Source organism: Gavia stellata, chromosome 4, assembly GCF_030936135.1.
Source record: "Gavia stellata isolate bGavSte3 chromosome 4, bGavSte3.hap2, whole genome shotgun sequence".
Taxonomy (NCBI): domain Eukaryota; kingdom Metazoa; phylum Chordata; class Aves; order Gaviiformes; family Gaviidae; genus Gavia; species Gavia stellata.
This window is the reverse complement of record NC_082597.1, coordinates 66,184,652-66,205,081: the sequence shown is the minus strand read 5'-3', so window position 1 is coordinate 66,205,081 and position 20,430 is coordinate 66,184,652.

Below are 20,430 nucleotides of genomic sequence, written 5' to 3'. Positions count from 1 at the left end.
TTTGCAACTAAGTTTCATTATAAACTCAATTTTGGCTCTCTTTCTACAACTCACAAAGATGTTTTGGTCACAACACTGGTAAACTGACTTTTTTTTCTGAAATTGAGGAACTCTATCAATTCCCTAGCAAAGAATCTCTTTTTTCAGGGCATTTCTCAGCCTAAGTGACTTACCCCTTGTAGGTGATGTGGAAAGAAGTGAGATTAAATCTTGCTTTGACAAATGACCCTGGGTTTTGCCCTGGTAGCTCTCAGTGGGATAAATCCAGAAAATCATAATTCTAAAGATTGTCTCAAATTCTTAGCAGTTTGACTGGTGAAGGACCCTAACAAACTTCAAGGAGAATGTCAGCTTATTGCTGAGAACTCATCTTCCATTTAAAACTGAATAGAAGTTGATCTCTATGCAGCTTTATTACACAGGTAAAACACAAACTCTACAACACTCACTAGGAAAAATATTTGTCCACTAAAATTGAAACAAATCAGGGAAATCTGTTGTGAATTCAACCGTGTTTACTCTCCAAATGTTCATGTTAGAATTTTCATCTACAAGTTACTTTTATGGTAATTTAGAGTCTTCACAGATTCATTTTGACCTGAAAATGTGGTGTTTATTTTGTTATGGTGGATATTTTATAGTTACATCATTCCTCAATTTTGAAAGTGGGACTAAGGGAAAATGAATACCTAGACATGAAATAACGAGCAGATATATGTATGCATACAAATATATCTATATACATATATTTTCCCTTTCTGTTGAGTGCTTCAGGTCTTGGGGCAGGTCAGCAACCTGTGGTGAAATTCAAGCATTGTCTCATTCATGTTCCCGACAGAAATTCATCAGCACCCACAGTGGCTCTGGGATTACCAAGTGCCTGGGAAGATAAACTAGGGACTGCAACTGAACTTCTGTTCGATCCCTCGTGGTGCTCCCTCTGGTCAGAAAAGTGGTATGTTAGCCAGACAACACCTGGCATCTCACACTGTCACATTTGTTCAGAAGATCAATAGAAGACCTCTGTTCACAGGGCAGTCAATCTGTTACCTTTTATAAGCAGTAAATTCACTTAGCAAAGCATGAAGAACAGGAATACAATAGAAATTCATTCACTTTGATCACAACCAGATCTTGACATTTACTTTCTGCTGTAAGGACAATAATTCTGAATGGTTTGATGTTTTTCCCCTCCTGAGCTATAACACTAAGAAGTCAGTGTTAGTAAGTATATGAGTAAAAATCATTCTAACTTGAAAAATAGGAAAATCTAGCCATGTTTCCAGACTTCTTAAGCCATGTTTAATGCAGCTTTGGTCTTATTCACTGCTTGGTTGGATGATCTCTATAAAATGCTGTTTTCTACCAACAATCTAGTTAATAAATTATTCACCTTTATAAACATTACCATAGTCTATAACTTGTCAGTAAAACTTCTTGAAGTTGTCATGTTGTTATTTACATTCAGTCAGTAAACATAAATAGTTTGCAAATCAACACTATTGCAGTTATGAACAGTAGGACTTATTTCATTGTGGTAAAACAGTAAGAAACTCAAAGTGACATGAGAAGAGAGAGTACATACCAGAAAAAAAAAAAAGAAATTCTCTATGCTTGTCTTTACCTCCTCCTCTTGAAAGACCACCTCATAATTTAAACACCATTCCACTAATTCCTGAGGTAGCATTACCATTTAACTTTAACACAGCTGAAACAAACCAGCTCTATCTATCTACCTATCTTGTGTCACAAACGTCTGCCCTCTTACTAAGCAGATGGTCCTAGCTTAGTACCAGCATACAATTCTGATACAATAAGTAAAATACATTGATTATTTTCCTTTATTATCTTGAGTGTAATTCTGGTGCCTTAAATACAAAGCATTCAGAATAAGAATATTCTTTCCAGAAACCTTATTTTTTAATAAGGAATAGTCCTTCAGAACATGATGCAACAGTTTTCTCATGCTCTGTGGAATGTTTTATTTTTGGTTGGCCTCTTTCCTGTAAGAAGAACCTCATGAACAACAAATAATGTTAACATAATTTTAAAGCCTTTAATTTGTCTTGGGCTTTTGTTTTACTAGGATTTGCCATTTTGCAACCTCACGCATTTTGGCTGTTAGTTGGAATGGTACCAATAGGAACCAAATGAGTAAGCATCACTCAAGGATCTTTTGCATTCACCATTTAAGATTGCTCACAATTCTCAATGAACATGCGCTCAACAGGAAAATGCCTCTCCCAGAATTTTAAAGAGTATCTAGCAGTCTGAAGTATTTAAGACTTTCCCAAAGATGATTTCATTTACCTTTCCAGATTTAAGGGCAGCCTCGATAGCCTAGCCAGTTTCCCCTTTGCAGTTGCTTACTCCCAGAAATACTCTGTACTTGCCCACAGTTCCAGTTTAGATTAGTTATGGCACTTCTTCTGGTTTAATTTACTGCATAGCCAGAATCTTGCAATCCCTTCATGTCCCTGTCCCTCCCTTTACAGACCACCCTCTCACTTTTCCTGTTTTGTGTTCCTAAAATCTCACATGGCAAGGACCATATATGCTTCCTTTTCTTCCTCCTTGGCTTTCTGTGTACTGTTTATTATACTATGCTTTCATTTCCTTTCTCTCAGGTTCCTGAGCTCACTTCTCTCCCCCACCATCCAGCCTCCACACCTTTTATTTCTTCTCTCCAGGATTTCCAGCCCTGGACCTAAAGTAGCTTCTTAACAGGCTGCTCAATAGGAACTTTTCAACCAAAAAAGCTTCATGCAACCAATTGACCCTATTTATACTGAAGTCTTTAGCTCAGCTTCAGCTGTTTAATTAAGTCTCTTGCAGCTGAGAAACTGAGTATTTGTATATTAACCCCTTTGTGGCTGGCAAATACTAATGAACACCACTGACGTGAATAGTAATGAATGTAACTGGCTCATAGATGGTCTTGTGTCTACAGCTTAGTTGTTTCTCTACAGTTTAGATGCTTGTGTGTTTTCTGTTTCTTCATATTGAGTACAGGCTGAGAGAGTTGGGGTTGTTTAGCCGAGAGAAGAGAAGGCTCTGGGGACACCTTACAGCAGCCTTAAAGGGGGCCTATGGGAAAGATGGGGAGGGACTCCTTATCAGGGAGTGTAGGGATAGGACGTGGGGTAATGGTTTTAAACTGAAAGAGGGTAGATTTAGATTAGATATTAGGAAGAAATTCTTTATGGTGAAGGTGGTGAGATACTGGAACAGGTTGCCCAGAGAAGTTGTGGATGCTCCCTCCCTGGAAGTGTTCAAGGTCAGGGTGGATGAAGCTTTGAGCAACCTGATCTAGTGGAAGGTGTCCCTGCCCATGGCAGGGGGGTTGGAACTAGGTAATCTTTAAGGTCCCTTCCAACCCAAACCATTCCATGATTCTATGATTGTTTCTTTCCAAATTTTCTCCCAAGATCAATAGCCTATGGCTCATTAGCACTGTAAAATCACCTGAGATTTAGAAATGGGTTATTGGTATAGAATGTAAAAGTTGCCATGTCCAGACCATCCAGTGGTATGATGAAGTGGCAAATGCCTAAGAATTGTGACTATGGTCTCACTTTGCTCAGTAAGGGGAATCTGGCCTTGGAAGTTTAGTAGCACAGACCATAACAATCTCATGTAGCACAAGCAGGAACAGTAAAGCTCACAAAATCTCACAGCATCTTCATTCAAGACATGTATTGGTGATGAGTTTCAAAATCGTGAAGAAAATATTTTGTCTTTCATGTACTGCATGGTTCATTAGCCCATTGTTTTCCACCACGTGGTGTCAGACTGTGATTTTGATTATATATATTCACATATATATGATATATATATAATTAAAAATACCTACAGTAAATCCCAGACTGTGTTTGTCCCAACTGTCTGCTGCAGTTGCAGCTCATGTTTCTGCTTCAATTCCAAGAACATCTGGCAGAAACTGATTGTCAGCAGCTTGTGAAGTAGATAATACCGAAAACCAGATCAGCCAACAGTTTGAGCAAAGTTCACCTAATAGCAAAAGTAACTGTAGGGCTGCAGTTATCAGAGAATTACCAGTGTTACTGGAGAGGTCTTTGGTGACATTTCCCTTTCTAAGGGATATGTTGCTGAAACAACTGCATTAAGTTTTGGTCAAGAACAGGAACCAAGTTATACTGTGCTCAGGATTTTTCTGCATCAATGCATTTAATCTTGAATAAGAGATAATGAAAGTATTGATGACTAGAAGAACTTTTGTTTCAAAACTAATTTCACGAAATTGGCTTATCAATATTCGGTGATTTTCCCTCTAAAGTTTCTATAGAGTTGCGTTATGCATTTAACTGTGTCAGAATTTAAACCATCCAGTTACATGAATCATGTCTCTCAAACATAATTTTTCTAAGCTGCTTGCCATGCAGTGAATGGAGTTGCTTATTAAACTTGCAAGTCTATAAAAGTGATATGGGTCTACCACTTCTGGCTATGTCTATTCTAATAGCTTATTTATAAGTCTAAGCTTTCATTCTAGCTAAAAAACTTGTTTTGGCCACAATACGTGTTGGCTCGGATTTGGCTTTAGTCCAGAGCAAGCCAAAGGGCTGCCCTAGCAGGAATGTTTGTGCTTATGGAGAGACTGTCTTATGCAGAAATTTTGCCTTCTACAAGCTGTTTTGAAAAGGTGTCATGAACAACTTGGTGTTGTCAGCCGGAGCCTACATTTGAGCACAGATGCCAAAGACGCACAGAAACTAGGTATGTACAGGGTGTTGGACAAATCGTTCTTTGAAATGAGAGCTCCTTAGAGAAGCAACCAGATAGACAGGCATTTCTGACAGAACATAGTGACTATGCTCTTAATTCCTAAAAGCCTAAAGGAATTATTTAGTTCTGCTTAGTCCTGCTGAGCCAGCACACCCCCAAGGGCGTGAGCTGAACTTGACCACGGCTGTAACATAAGCAGCAATAGGAAGTGAGTTTGAATCACAGTCTTCTCTGCTGAGGGTGACCATGCCTTTTCTTGGGAAGAACTCACTTACCTTTCCCATCCCAGATCAGGTCTACAGGGCTGGCAGTTAGAAATACTATTCTTTAAACAGAGGTTAACTTATCACAACTTTTTTATGAAAATGTATGAAAAAACTGAGTGAAGAAGGTATATTTGCATAAACTGTCTACAAATAGTATCAACATAGTCTCTTGGAGACGAATCCAGTACAGTTTTGATTACATGTTATTTGAAAATTGCAGGTAATTATTAAACTTGAAATAAGCCTAATACAATTCACAGAATATCAGATTTGTTTAGCCTGGTGAGATAGTCCTATCACCCTTTCTTCTCATTCATCTTTCGTCAGCTCTCCAGTTTACTGATTTAAATGTTAAGACAAACATGCACCTGGAGATTCACAGACTTGCATTGGAAATTGTCAGAAGAAAATATAGATGAAAATGACTGATTGAATGGCTACAGTAAAAATGGATGGGAAAAAGAGGTGTGAAGCCATTGAGCTATAAAAAGGGAGAAAACAAGTATCAGGTTTGCAGGTAGAATACAGTGTTCAGGTCTGAGATGAATAAGTGGCGCTAACAGTTTCTTTTTCCATCTCTGTGTATTATGCTGGTACACTAGAGACAGCAGATATTAAAACAACCTAGTTTCCAGATGTGTTGAACTACCTTATTTCAAGATTAAGTCCTGAAGTCAGAACTGAATGAGACCGACTAAGGAAAACATCAAATACTGACAGAAAACATTTTGCCTTGTCCCCTGTAGTTCCAGGTAGAGATACATGGAATTATAACCCCAAGACTACTTCACCTCTGTTTCCTGGTAAATCTTATTGCTCTATTTAACTGGAAGAAAGGAGTAGTGAATGAAATAGGTAGCAGAAAGAGATCAGTGAGAAAAAGAAATTTTCCATGCATAAGAAAATAAAAAGCCGGTAAGAGAGCAAAAGAATAAATTAAAATAACATTTCATAAACATGGAAATAAATGGTTTTTATCTTGTGAAGGAGTATGCAATAATATGTGACATTGCACATAATGAATTCCAAGCAGAATGCAAAACACTTTAGAATGGGTGAGGACTAATTTTCTAAGTAACTTACTTGTCTCCAATGTTCTTTTTTATTCAATTTATTGTTACAGCAGAGGTTCTGTTGCCACGTTGAAATATAGATCAGTTATAGTCAAACGACATTGTTTTATATGAAAAGGGATTCACTTCCTTTTATTTTTGCCTGCTTTTTGTTCTTCTGTTATGAAAATGAGCTTTGCTGCTTCATGTATTTTCCAATTCAGTTACTGCATTGCTAAAATATTGTTGCTAGCTTGTTTGGTTCTTTTTTCTTCCCAGCCTTCCCCACCTTGGTTATTTCATGTGGAAAAAAAAATTCTAAACCCTCAGTTTCCTGTTTGCAGTATCATTTCCATGATACAAATTCTTGGTATTGCTAAATGAAAAGAACAAGATGTTCTTATCACACTGAACTGTCTAATAGCAAGAACAGTATTTAGCAATCTTTTACTGGCTTTGCTCTCAAAGGGTTCAGGACAGTGATAATGCCACGGCCTCCTGTTCCACCAGGTACCTCCTCCTGGTGTTGGCCAGCCCCTGGCAATTCTCTTTCACCGTGGTCCTCCCTGCTGTGTTCAACTAGATACTGGGGAGACAGCTCTTTCCTGAAACTGGATGGGGGGAAAAATGGGGAGAGTTTTTGCCCCAGTTAGTGGTCCTTATCAGGTTTTAAGATGTGCAGAACAGGAGCCTAGCGGAGTTGGAAGAACTTCTCTGCTTGTGAGAGGAGAGTGGTGAAAAGGAGAACATGGCAGGGCACGCTCAATCCAGAGCATCCAGTAGTTGTCATGCTTCAGAAACTGTCTTTCTGTCTCCTCCTGCTATTGAAATGTATCAAGTTACTTGATTTTTTTGTAGTTCCCACAAATGCAAACCACCTATTCCCTCTATGCAAAATAAATCCAGAAATAGCTGGCAGGGTTTAAGACATTGAGGAAAGTATTAGAAGCGGTTTAAGTTTGACTTGTTCTCTTAAAATAGAGAAGATGTCAAGGTATATAATCCTTCCCCCAACCCGTCTGAAAGAAATATTCACTTACTACCATAGGTAATGGACATTGTTGTGGGTTTTCCACAGAAAGAGCTTCCAAGTATGGGGCTTGTGCACATGACGTCACAGCACCCACCAGTAATGACTGACGTGTCAAGACATTATTTCACCTGACTGGTATACTTTCTTCAGGTATATTTAGGCATTTTCACAGAAACCAGTTACACTTCAGAGACTGTTTTAAACCACTGGAAGTGAAATTGTAATTCCTGTGTAGTACAGTTTTGACATGGAACGAGATACTAATACGGATCTATCGCTTGATAGGGAAAAAGGGATTTTTCTGAAGTGAATCCCAACCTATTTCTCAAGTGAGAACCAAACATGGGTTGTAAAAAGGGGGGGGGAAACCCAACAAACTTAAAACCAAATTGAATATAACTAAATGAATGCAGAAAATTTAAATTAAGTTCTGATAACTTTATAATGTGGGTTTACAGTCTAATAACAATAGCGATTTTCAAGCTCATCTTCATAGTTTATTGGTTCTCGTATAAACACTGCAAGTACACTATTTTTTGTTAGAACTGAGCTGAAGTCTATGATGAGGGACTTGATAAATACTTGAGCAATACAGATTTGATTGCAACATGTATGTAACATTATAGCCTCAGTGAAAACAATGGATTTAAAGCTGTACACACTACCTATGGACTAGGTGTTATTGATTTAATTCATTTTCATCTAAATGAAAGGCTGATGCAGAAAAGTAGTCTGGGAGCCACTCTCAAACAGTATCTCAAAAGTGCCTTCTCCTGGTTCACCTCTTGTCCTCCTTCACAGCACACATTATCTTCCCATGTGGAGAGATTTTTCTTCTTTGGCTTTCCAAGAAAAAGTAGTGAAAGAATTAATAAGATAATGTCACCAAAGCCTTTTTAAGTCTGAAAGTATTGTATTAAGTATTCTTTTGACTCTGAGGCCGAGGAGCTTCCATTTCAACCTTCAGTTCAAAAAATTCATATTAGAGCAATAACAGCCACAAAAATGATTTCATTCCTTAACTCTCTGCTGAGGACACCCTCTTGATAAAATTACCTAGAAGAAGATTTTAACAAGACAAATTGGACTTCCTCACTTGGAATGCAGTTTTACAGATTTATTCACAGGGGTTGATAATGGGTGTCTATGTTCCTTTTTCAAGGGCCTCATAGCATGTCTGAGGGAATAACTAGACTAGTTCTTTTTTTGACTACTAGAAATATACATGGCAATTATTCCTGTATATTTGGAAAGACTAACTTTGTTAGTATAACTGCAATATAATATCTCCTGTCCTTCATAACACTCTCTGAAAAATTCTGTGTTACTGGGTCTTTCTCACTATGTAAATACATTACAGTGTGTCAGTAATTTCGTTTGTAAAGATCTTAAGGTTGAAAAAAAAGTTAAACTATAGCTGGAATCCACTTTTTCCCCTTTCTGCTTGTCTTCTGTTATCGCTAAAAGGTTCCTGTAAAAAGAAAGGTCTTGATCTGAACTCTGAGCGTAGCTGGGGTTTTGATTCATTCTGACACCTTTGGCAAGGACAGTCCCACAGCCAGGGACCTTCAGACAATTTCAGAAGGAATACTTTATTCCTTGCTGTTGTTGTAGCATCTCAGGTAAAAAAAGGTGAGCAATTATTTTAATAAGCTTTTTACTCTTTTGGTGACAAAGATGAGGAACCATCAGTGGAGGATGAGGTCAAGACGTCACATGGCTCAGTATCTCTGCTCAGCCTACTGCAGGCTTAATTTCCTCCGACTGCTTACTTGACATGGCTAGCAGAAAAAAACTGCAGAACCACAAGTAAAGCATTGAAAACATCCTCGCACAAGCCAGTGTTTCACATACTCACCCAGACAAGTTGCACCTGATCTGTTTTTAGCCAGGTTTAATATCAGTGGGAGTCTATGTAATTTTGAGGGTTTGAAGCTGCTGCCCAATAGATTGCTTCTGGAACTGTTTCATAAGTAAATAATTTTACTGTCACTGCACACTGCTGTTAGTGTATCATCAGCTGCATCTACAGACAACTTTTTTAGTTGACTAACAATATATCCAATATGTTTTAGTGATATTGGTTGTATTAAAGCCATCTACCTGGTATAGCATAGCGTAATACGACAGGGTTGTGGAAAAAAATTCAGGGTTCTTGCTAGATAAAGGGTGCATGCAAGTATTGAAGATTATTCTAGCAAAAATCATTGCCAAACAAACAACTAGTTCCAATGCTGAAAAGGTCACTGGCAAATGAAATGTTCTTTAAAGGATTATGTAATTCCTCATATGGGTTTTAATACCAATTTAGTGAGCACTGCCTCCAGGTTCACAGACCTTTAGATTAGATTTTCAAGTTAGTAATGGATGGAGATCTATGTCACTTTTGCAGCCAAAAACTGCTTGAAGTAGAAAGTGGGAAAGCAACATGAAATTAATACGGTGGGCATTTACCTTCACAGAACCAGTGCTTTCAGCGTAGCACATCAGAAAGCATTACATTCAGATTGTCTCCATCATACAACATAATCAATATGGAATTGACCTTTTGCATTCCTTGGATAGTTACAGTGTTCTAAGGCATTGAAATAAATGAATAGATGCTCTCAAAAGATGGTAAGTGGTTGCCCTCTGTCTCTTCTGTAGGTAAAAAAGAACTTTCTTGTTAACACTTTGTCTCCTATCACTTTATAAAGGGTAGAAAAGCAAAGATAGCACATCTTACTTAATTAAGAGTCCAGTCTACCAGCCAAATAGCTTGCTTGATCCAGGAATCTAGAATTCAACCTTTGGCTTAGGTTTCATGTAACACATAGAAGACTATACTGTGTCGCAATTAGAAGAACTGGTTGCTTTTTAAAACAATTTTTATGTTAAAAAAAAAAAAGTTTTGCTGTTGGGTTTTTAATTGAAAGTATTTAAAAGGTCATTTACAGAACTTCTTGCAGAGACTATAAATGAAACTTTAGAATTTAAATGAGAAGCTTTTTCTTCCCTGCTGTAAATAAGAATATCCTTACTGGCTATAAATTCATTATTTTCAAAGTATGGCTTGAACCTCAAACTCTTTATCTATGTAGGTCAATCATCTGTTAGATACTCAGGAAGATCTTTACTTAATTCCAAATTAAATTAGTGCTAAGTGGCAAAAGATTACCTGGCATCCAAAAAAACCCTTTATAATCTTTCTCTTAAAACACTTTATTATTGCTCAGAGTGGTTCTCCTGTGTACTAAACATCAGTTTTGCATAAATAATACAGAGTTCTGGTACCCTGCTGTGTTTTCTCTGTTCTCTCCCAGCTGGCTTTTCCGTAGTTAATGTCATGGATTTGTGTTCTCCAGTCTCAAATTTCAGAAGAGTTTTGCAATATACCTAGTATTTTCCCATCTTCTCTGCTACTTCTATTAGTTCTGTGTTCCAAGATGTTTGGATTCACTTTATTGTAATTTTTCTAAAAGAATAAAAAATCTTTTCCATTTTTTACAGTATCTGTCTCTCATTCTTTCCTTGGAAATGCGAGTCTAGACATTTAACATTTTGGCAATGTCTCCTTCAGTCAATAAATTCCCTCTGACACTTGACAGAGGCCTTACACTTTCTCCTTAACCTTGTGGTTACTTATGTGCTTGAAAAGTATCTAATTAGGTATTCCAGATGGATTAATATCTTCTTTTCATTCTTTAGGGTTTGCTTCCCCAAAACTTCCTTCCTCCTAACCTCTTTTTGTAGTTATCCCCATGTCACATCTCCACTTTTCTTCGTCCCCAGGATCTGTGGCTCTAGCGACGGTGACTGCACAGTTTGGCATAGCGGCTCTGTAGTCTGAGTCACTACAGGCTATGAATATTTCTTCAGTGCTGAGCGTTTTCCCTATCTGTGTTGCCTCACAACACACATTGGAACCTGCAGCTTTAATTTTGACTTTGAAGACTACATTCGAGCATTGATATGATTTACAAAATTTCTGCATGCCCACCGCTACTGTGTGCGTCAAAGTCACTCCCAGTGTAGCTGAGAACTTGTCACTGGGACAGGGGGTGTCCGGATAACAAATACGCAAATGTTGCTTTTGTAGGCATGCATCGCAGCAGCTGCTGCTGGGTTCTGAGTGCTTTGAAAAATCAAGGAGGCATGTGACTACAGACTTCAAAACCCTAACTTTTTATTTCCAGCTTTTAAACTCTAGGCCTGCAGGTAAAACCTGCAGAACGCTGAGTGACTTAGGATCCTCACTGCTGTTCATATTCTATGCTTTCGGTCTTGTGATTGCTGGATCACTACACATTGGTATCTCTATTGATTGTAGTGCTTCTTGTTTGTTTGATTAAGAGGGGAAAAGTTGCTGAAGAGAGCAGTACTGAATGGTCGTATAATGCTTCTAATGCTGCTTTAAAGGTTCCTTTAGACACAAATCTGAGCCTTGATTCACTTGTTATCAGTCGCTACTAAACAGTAAATTGGGAGGGGTTTTCATGCTATTTGTATGTAAAGCAGAACTTCAGTTAAAGTTCACAAGCCTGGGGGAACACATCTTTTGTTATAAATCAGTTTTTATTATAAAACCGTTATTAATTAGTATTAACTTTTATTTTCTGGGGCTTGGAGCTTTGAATCGAAAGCAATCCAAATTTCTCTTTTGTCTAGTTTTCCCATTTTTTGCACAGCTGGTTGCATTGAAAATATTCCATTACCTACAAGAAAATATGTTTGCTTTTGTGTAGTCCTTACAATTTTAGAATACAAGTGACTCATAAATACTCATTAATCTCTTCATACAGTAGCTCTGAGGGCTGAGAACTATTATTCTATATATTTTCATGGTAAGAAATGAGAGACCAGATTAATTCCTACAGAACTGACAGAAAGGCCAAACCAAAGTTCTTTTGTGAGAACTTTTGTGAGTGTTTATACAGTGACTTTCAGATCAATCTCTGTATTTTTTTTTAAATTTTAAGAAGACTGCAACCCTAAAATTAATTTTTGGGGTTTTAACAATTATTATTTGTTTAATCAGGATACCTCTAAAATGTAGTTAATAGTAATTGCATGCTTTCATAAAATGCTTCCAACTATTACAATGAAAAATAAAACCAAAACCTATCTCTGCTCTCTTTGTGGTATATTGCTTTCATTGCAGTACTCTTACATTGTCTACAGATTAGAGAAGTACTAGAGCAAAACTTTTGGAGTTCTTTTATGAAGCTAAACATGCAAGAATAGCTTAATATTCTGGAAGTCCCTGGGTACAATTTCTGTGCCATAGCAGAGAGTGGAAGATATCTTTCTGTTTCCAGAAATTATAGAAGGAGTCTAGAAAACCAGTTTAAAGATTGAACATTTAACTGTGCTTGGCTAAAATTGGGGAAGACAGATCCTTCCTAGTTGACAGTCTGTGAAGTGTAGCTGCAGAATTGCTATTGGTTTGAGAATGAGATTTTGCAAGTGCTGTAATACTAGCTCAGAGAAACAGATGGCACTGAAATTTTAACCAAACAGCTGAAGAAATTATTTCAGAAATAAGCATCAGCCTCTCCTGCTCGTTGTCTTTGGAAACGCCCAGAAATTAGTGATTTAGGCATTATGAGTGTTGTCTAAAGAATCTTGTAAGAAAATGTCTATATGAAGTTTTTTCAGTCAGGCTGAGATCTTTTAACCCTACTTCCACTTCTGTTTTCCACTCACTTCCAGTGTTTATGAGGTCTGCACAAATTCCATAGATGCTTCAAGACAATGATGTGAAATATGTTATGCAGGACTAGAAAAGAAGCAGTGATAGGGGACAATAATGGCAGGTGACCCTGAATGCAGACAAGTAACAATGGAAAACATTTTAGAAGAATTTGAAATAACTATGGACACCTATTGGTTCTGAAAACATCCAGGCAGTGAAGGATAGTGGCCAAATTTGGGGCGGTTGAGAAGACGTACAGCGAGCTTCCGAAAATTCTGATTGCCACCTCATCCCACATACAACAGGTGAAAGTCTGTCATTACACATGAGGAGACACATTTTCGCCCCAAGGAATTTGAGCACCACTGTTTTCCTTCCCTGTCTTCTCGCTTTTGAGTGACTTTTATACCTACCTCAGATGCCATTAATTCATTCTGAGTCACATTTCATTCCAAATATAAACTCTCGAGCAATGAATGTGAGATCCAGAAATACTAAGATGACAAACACTTGCTAGTGCAGCCTAGATTAGTCTTGGGTATTTAATCTTAAAATATTCCTTTCCTCTGTGTTATATGTGGACTGCAATGGAACAGAACAGAATTACATTTTGCTAAAGTATCTTTTATTCCATTCCGCAATGCACATTTCTCTTAATACTGGCCTCCTGATGATTTTTTCATTGTTTTTCTAAACTTCACTTTTGACCTTTGCAGCTCTCTTGTCCTGTGGGTAAAAATATACCATGTAATATTCGCCTACTGTTCTGTCAGAAAGAGTCTTGTTCATAAGGACTCTAGTTTAGAAGGTGTCTGTCTTCTGTTCAGTAACCCCTTGACATTTGTTACTGGCAATCACTAGATATATTTCTTTTTTAGGTACGTTTTACTAAAAATCTTCTTCAGCAAGTAGCTTACCTAAGGTCATGTAGGTACCTACTGGTGTCCTGCCATCATCCATCTTTCCTCCCACTCTTTACAGTTTAGCCTTGTATAGGTTCTCTCTTCTTCCTGATTTCCCTGCTATTCTCCTTCCTCTGTTAATAGAGTTCAGGATTTTGCTTTCTTTTGTACTTAAATCTTTTCTTTTCTGCCCCATTGTAGTCTGTGCTAGAATCAAACCCTGGTTCATCCCCATTGCCTTTTCCCCTGGGTCTTCTTTCTGCACTCAGAGCATTTATGCAAGAAATGCCACAAAACTTTTACTACCTCTTTTCTGTCTTTGTTCCCCAGTTACCAACTCTTCTCCCATTTAGTGGATTTTCTCCAACCATCAATAACCTTGTCACTATCTTGAAGACTCCCGCCACTGCAACCAGCATTTTACTTATTCCACAAATAGTCCTCTCAGCCTCCCAAGAGGAACCTGACTAAACAGATTGCCTTTGCATTGCTTTTGTCTTCTTATTAAACTATTAAATTTGCCTATTAAAAACAGATGTTTCTTGACTGCCTTTTCCCTAATTCCTTTACTTGTTCCAATCACCTCACTGTGTAGCCTGTCTTCCTCATGCTCTTTTTATCTTCCCTTTTTACTCCTTTCACTACAGAGAAGTGCTTCCTGGCATGTTTTTCCTCACAAATGCATCTTTGTCTTTTACCTCTGAGCCATCCCTTTTCTGCATCATTGTAGATGAAAGTGATCTATCTTTCAGGTTTGTAATCTAGGTTTAATCTTTAATTTAGAGTGCTTTTTAACATTGACATGTAAAACCTATTTTTAAATATGGCCAATTCTTTTTCAGTGGTGGTGGTAGCTTGCAGAGCACTGCAAAGATACAGTTTTATTGTCCATTTACATTCTTAAAGCTTTGCCATCTTACAATTCGGTTGCTGTGGCATCATGTTGTCTGTTCCTGTCAAAGGCAGTTTTGCTCAGCCAGTGTGCATGTAGAAGGCTGCTGCTAAGGTCATTTTCCTAGTCCATCACTTTGACTTTCACACTCTGCAATTGCTCTCCCCTTCTGTGTTGCATTAAACAAAGCACTTTTTTAACTTTCCAAGCTCTTCAGGTCTTATTGCAGTATCAAGTTGTCATTTCCCTCCTCCAGGTGGTCTTTGAGCCCAACTTTCATCACACTCATGTTAAATTCTTAACTGCATACATTCAGGCATCGAGTGACACCTCGACCTATCTTTTATTTCCTACAATCTTCCATAGAACTCTGTGTTTTTCCCTTTCAAACCACCACTTAAACCACCATTCTTCTTTGATGGGTGCTCACAAAAGTGGGGATTGTTGGGCTTTTGGTGTACTGAGATCAGAAGCCAAGCACACCCACAAATGTTGCCTCATTGTTTTCCTTTACTCCTCCCATCTGTCTCTGTCCATCTGTTTTGTCATATAGTTTAATTCTAGTCTCTGAGCAGAAAACAGGTTTATATGTCCACAGCAGAACTACCTTCGGCACTTAACACACTGGTATCCTGAACTGTGGCTAAAATTCAAAGATGAAGGCCATAGGATAATGCAAACAAATAAAAGAAAAGTAGATGCAATTATCAGAAGAATTTTACCCATATGTTACTGAGTTGGTTTTTTTTTTTCATTTTCCTGACAATGACAGTGTTCATGATTTTTTTAAAAAATTCTTCTTTTCTTTTTCCTAGTAGTTTAGAAATGTTAGTATTGGGGTTTTTGTCACAACAAACTAATCAACATTAATTTGTGTGCCTGAATTCTGGCAGAATTTTTCCATCAACTGATCATGAACATTTTCTCTAAAACAGTCTGTAATGTGGTGACACAACAAGTGTTAAAAGGACACATTAGCATTCCTGCCAATAATGACAACAGGGAGTTAATCCATATGATGATATGTTGTCAGTCAAAGCAAACTAAAAAATAAATTTGTCTTTAGGCAAAAAATAAAAGGGACATTCCTTGATTATTTTTTTTGTTTGGCTGTTGTTCTCCCCCATGACTTTGTGTGGCTAGTGTGCATAAAAATAAGTACCATGGCTCATGGTAGACATGTTGTGGTCTACACGTTAGGAAGGTAAATTAAATTTGTGTCTCTTTTTCTGAAAGCTGTTTTTCTTATTGCATACTCTAATACTAGGAAGCAGAGAGGACAATAGGTACCTTGGTGTCCTTTCTTCTGCCATTTTCTCAAAGCCTTCAGTAGAAATCCATATGCCTGCTATGCCATTTCTACACACAGTTACTTCCCCTGTCCAACTGTTAGGGGCAGAGATGTGTTAGGGACTCTGACTAGAATGTAAAACCAGCAGAGAAGCACTTTTAAGGACAAAACTTTCCCACTGGCTATCCGAAACATCTTGGTATTTTAAACAACTGGTTTTCTTAAAATTAGTATTTTAATTTATTTTATTTTATTTTGATGTGGAACATCAAGATTTGAATTTCTAGTTTTTACAATGTTTGCGTCTCTCTAGATGGCTACTGTGTTCTCCTAAAATGCCTCACCGAACATCAAGGGACATAATAATGTCTTTAAAAGATTTGCTGAACTGAGAATGTAGCTTTATTCGTGAAGAGTTATGATAATCTTCCATGTGTGTGCCCTGGTTAACAAGGTATTTTGATAGAATTTTCTCCTGATATATAGCATCAGAGCCCCTGATGTCCCTAACCTCTGAAACAATTTCTAGTCCAGATAATGAAAGTCAGTGTCTGCATGTCATTTGTGTCTTTGAAAATGTCCCCTGAAGCCCAGCAATACAGTGGAGTGCTGTTTTGATACTGGCTGCTCAGAAGAACAGTCAGTCAACGGTTTGACATTTTCTAATCTGGATGCATGAGATAAGTCAGTTAACAAAGCCCAGTGAGCTCACTATAATGGCAAATATCAAACAATTTTGTCTTTTGATATAACCAGGTGTTGTACAGAGTTGGATTTGGTACTGCATTGCTTGGGTAACTTTGGAAAGTGCTATCTCCTTCACCTTCATTTGCATCTATACACAGTATAGATGAAGTTTCTAACTAATGAACATCTCTGCTAACTCCACTGTGCAAAACGTTTCCCTCTATCAGATAGTGATAACTCAATCACAATGTTTAAGCATTTGCACTTCCTAATGGTCAGAAAATACAGTATAGCCACTGCCATAAAAAAAACCTGATGGAATTACTTAGCCAGACCACTTCTGTTTTGCATAAAAAAATTCTAATTTATAAAAAGTCCCTATCTTTCTGTATGAATTCATTGCAGGCCTCTTTGGACCTAAGAGTACCTAAGCAGAAAGTGTGATTTGCTCTTGATAGAAAGTATGAACTGCTGCAATCCCCCTCCTTTCTCCCTCTCCCCATCCAAACTGTGCCTGTATCTGACGCTGACAGTCAGTACCCCAAATGTATCAGAGGAAGTGGTAATAAATCCTAAATTGGGAAGTTACATATAGATGTGGTTACATATAAAGTTCATGTTAGCCTCCTCAGTTAGTGGTAGGAGTTTTTCTTGTTGACTTTTAATGCATTAGGATAGAAGCAAGAGAAATCCTGAATCCAGTTCAGTGGCATATTTCCACCCTGACTTCAGTGAGGACAGATTTTCTCTCTGAGATCTCCCTCTCAGATTTCACTGTAGAAGTCTGCTGTATCTGTTTCCCCTTGAGAAAGTAGGCCAATCATCTCTTGAGTCATCAGCAGTAGCAGAAATAACCTCTAAGGTTAACCAAGGAATTTTATGCAACACTTACTGCTTTACCTCTTTCTATTGTAGTCCTGATATCGGGAGCGAAGAATATACATACCACTTATTTGGTGAAAGGCAAGACACTTGGATGTGTCATGGTTATGTTATTACAGGTAGCTTTTGACAGATACAAACAGGTATACAACAGGCAACAGATGAAAAAGTAACAAACAATACAGCCCTCTAATGGTTAAAGTGAATGCTAACATTTCAAAGAATAAATAATAATTGTATGAGAGAAATATTTTTATAATTCATATAAAATGTAGTGCCCATAATCCTTTCTCTGGTAGTACTGATACCAACTGGATTAAAGCAAAGGAGATGTTAAATCCAAATAGTGGACAATGATGAATCCCAAAGCACAGCAAAAACATGTAGCCTTGATATTAAAGGCCAGCAGAACTGAAAGAGGTAGGGGAAACATGAAGGATGCAATGCTTTCTCTGTGACTGCTCTCCATAACTGCATAACTCACAAACTTGCACTGTGCTTTGGGGGCTCCTTTGCCTGGTTTCAAAAAAATCGTCGCTCCACTGGGGACATTCTTCTTTCCTAAGCTACACTGGTATCTGATTTTGACCTGAATCCTACTTTTGAGTGCTGATGATTGAGCCTAAAGCTGCTTTTGTTGTTGATTGTACTTACGGTAATGCCCTACAGTTTCCAAGGCAGTGATACTGTGGTGCTATAAAAGCAGCAACTGAAATGAAGGGATTTTATTCTCTTCATGAACGTTAGAAAACACAGTTGTGTTCCATTAATTAAAATGGGAGATAGTTGGTTGCAGGAAGTACACTGGGAGAGGTTCCTGGCTCTGTTCTTCATCCAGATCTCTGATCTGTTTGCTTGTCATACATGGTCACTTTTTCCCTTGTGGAACAGTTCAAGGGTGGGCAGAAGCTATGTGAGGAACTGGCTAAAGATATGTACTAATAAAATTGTTTATGTAGAATTATTTCTGTTGTTATCTGGGAATAAAACTTCAGTTTTAGGGATATACTTCTCTGTGCAGAGTTTTCTGCTGGTTTTCTATTTCATGCCCTTTGCATGGTTCTGTCCCTAAGTGAAGGCTACAATCAGTAATGAAGTCCTGGCTGTCTAACAATCAAAGCTAAGAGCCTCATCACTATCCCAATAACTACATTCTGCTCTCATGCCCCCATAGCAGCCTCAGCAAGTCCGACAGGCTGACATGGAAACACAGGCTACTTCTCCTCTTACCTTGTATTTATGAATGAGGAGTTAATGTTATTGCTGTGTTTAAATCCAGATCTCCTTCTACCGGAAAGCTTACAGCTGTGTCATAGCTGGCCAACAGAGTCAGCCAGAGTATCTTATAATGATAGCATGTGAACTACATAAAAAAACATTATTATCACTTTTCTGTCTTCCTAGCTGCTATGGCATCCACATACAATATGTTTGTGTGATGTAGTAAGTTCTTTGAAGCAAAGGCCTTCCTTTCCTTGTGTTTGTATAACAGAGCACTGACCCGATACTGGTATGAATGGGTGCTACTACTGTGCAGGTAAATACATGAATGAAGGGCTAAACTCTGCTCTTACTCACAGCAATCAGTAAGTGGAGCTGTTTCAAATTTGGGCAATGTTTTAATACATTCATATTTTCAGCTGAAGGTATAATTTGCTTTCTATACAATATAAGCTGTTTCAGGGCTGATGTAGCCTCCAGGATATTTATTTAGGCTACTCTTTGAATCCAGGCATTTGTGTGAACCCTGATTCTTTTGGGGGCTGTTACAATTAGAATCACATCTAGAATTCCATAAGCATTACTAAAGCTCTTTAGTTAAACCATGACTTCATAAGACATACAAGTTCGCATAGGACACAACAGTTCTGGACTAGTTTGCTTGTTTTCTAGAATGGGAAGAGACAGCAAATAAGAATATCAGTCTAATTGGAAGCAACTCCAGAAATAACTCCATTAGAATTGCATCAATGGCATTTCAGTGCATTTTTCAGCTACTCAGCTTGGAATACAAGACAGCCAGGCTTCTGCAAATCAGCTACTATTAACATTTTTTCACTTTATAATTCAAAAGAAATTCAAGCCAAATATATCATATCTACATATGTGAGTGACACTAACAGTGACACTGAAGACATGGAATTTGTCATACTTTCCCACGGTATGCCCCATACTATACTATAGACTGCTTCTTTTTCATCTCTCTTATATTTCTAATAGCAAGGATTGCGTTTTCATTGAGAATCATTTAACATGACTATGACTGTATCATCTGTGAGCAATTGTTATCAGGAAAACAAATTCTTTCTTTTCTTTCATGTTTTCCAAAGCAGTTTAGCAGTTGCAAAGGAGAAGACAAGAAGACTACATACATATTATACAGATCATGTCTGGAGAACTAGTGATTTGCATATCTATTCTTTGTATTTAAAACAGTTGATCTATAGGATAGAAGGGCCTTGACAAGACAACTTAAGTTTTCATCCTCTCAAGAAATTGTTCTCCATTCATTTCAATTGTGAATGGCTATTTTCCATGGATAGTTAATACTGAAGTTCTCTCTACTGGTTGTGTGTCAGTACCTCAAATATCTTGCAGTCCTTTCCAGATTGGGGACTTACACAGAGCTGTACATTACAGTTTGTCTTCCCATCTGCTGGTGTACAGCATGCCATATTTTATTCCAGACGTGACAAATGTATTATGTTGTACACAGAATCCTATAGAGTCCTTCCATTATATGAACTCATTTGTGTGAGAGGCAAAGTCAACCAATTCCTTACAGTTTTACAAGTATAATTATAATTAGGCCAAATTCCTCTGCCTCAATCACATTTATCTGAGAAACTCATGTTAGGAACTTAGTAATGCTAAGTCCTCTCAACAGTAATGAAGCCAGCTTTAAATATCAGTCCAGACCTGATGCACTCTCTGGAAATGTATCTATCATTTCACTGATTTTACAGGGAACACAGAGAACTTAAGCTCTAAATTGAGACAGTTCG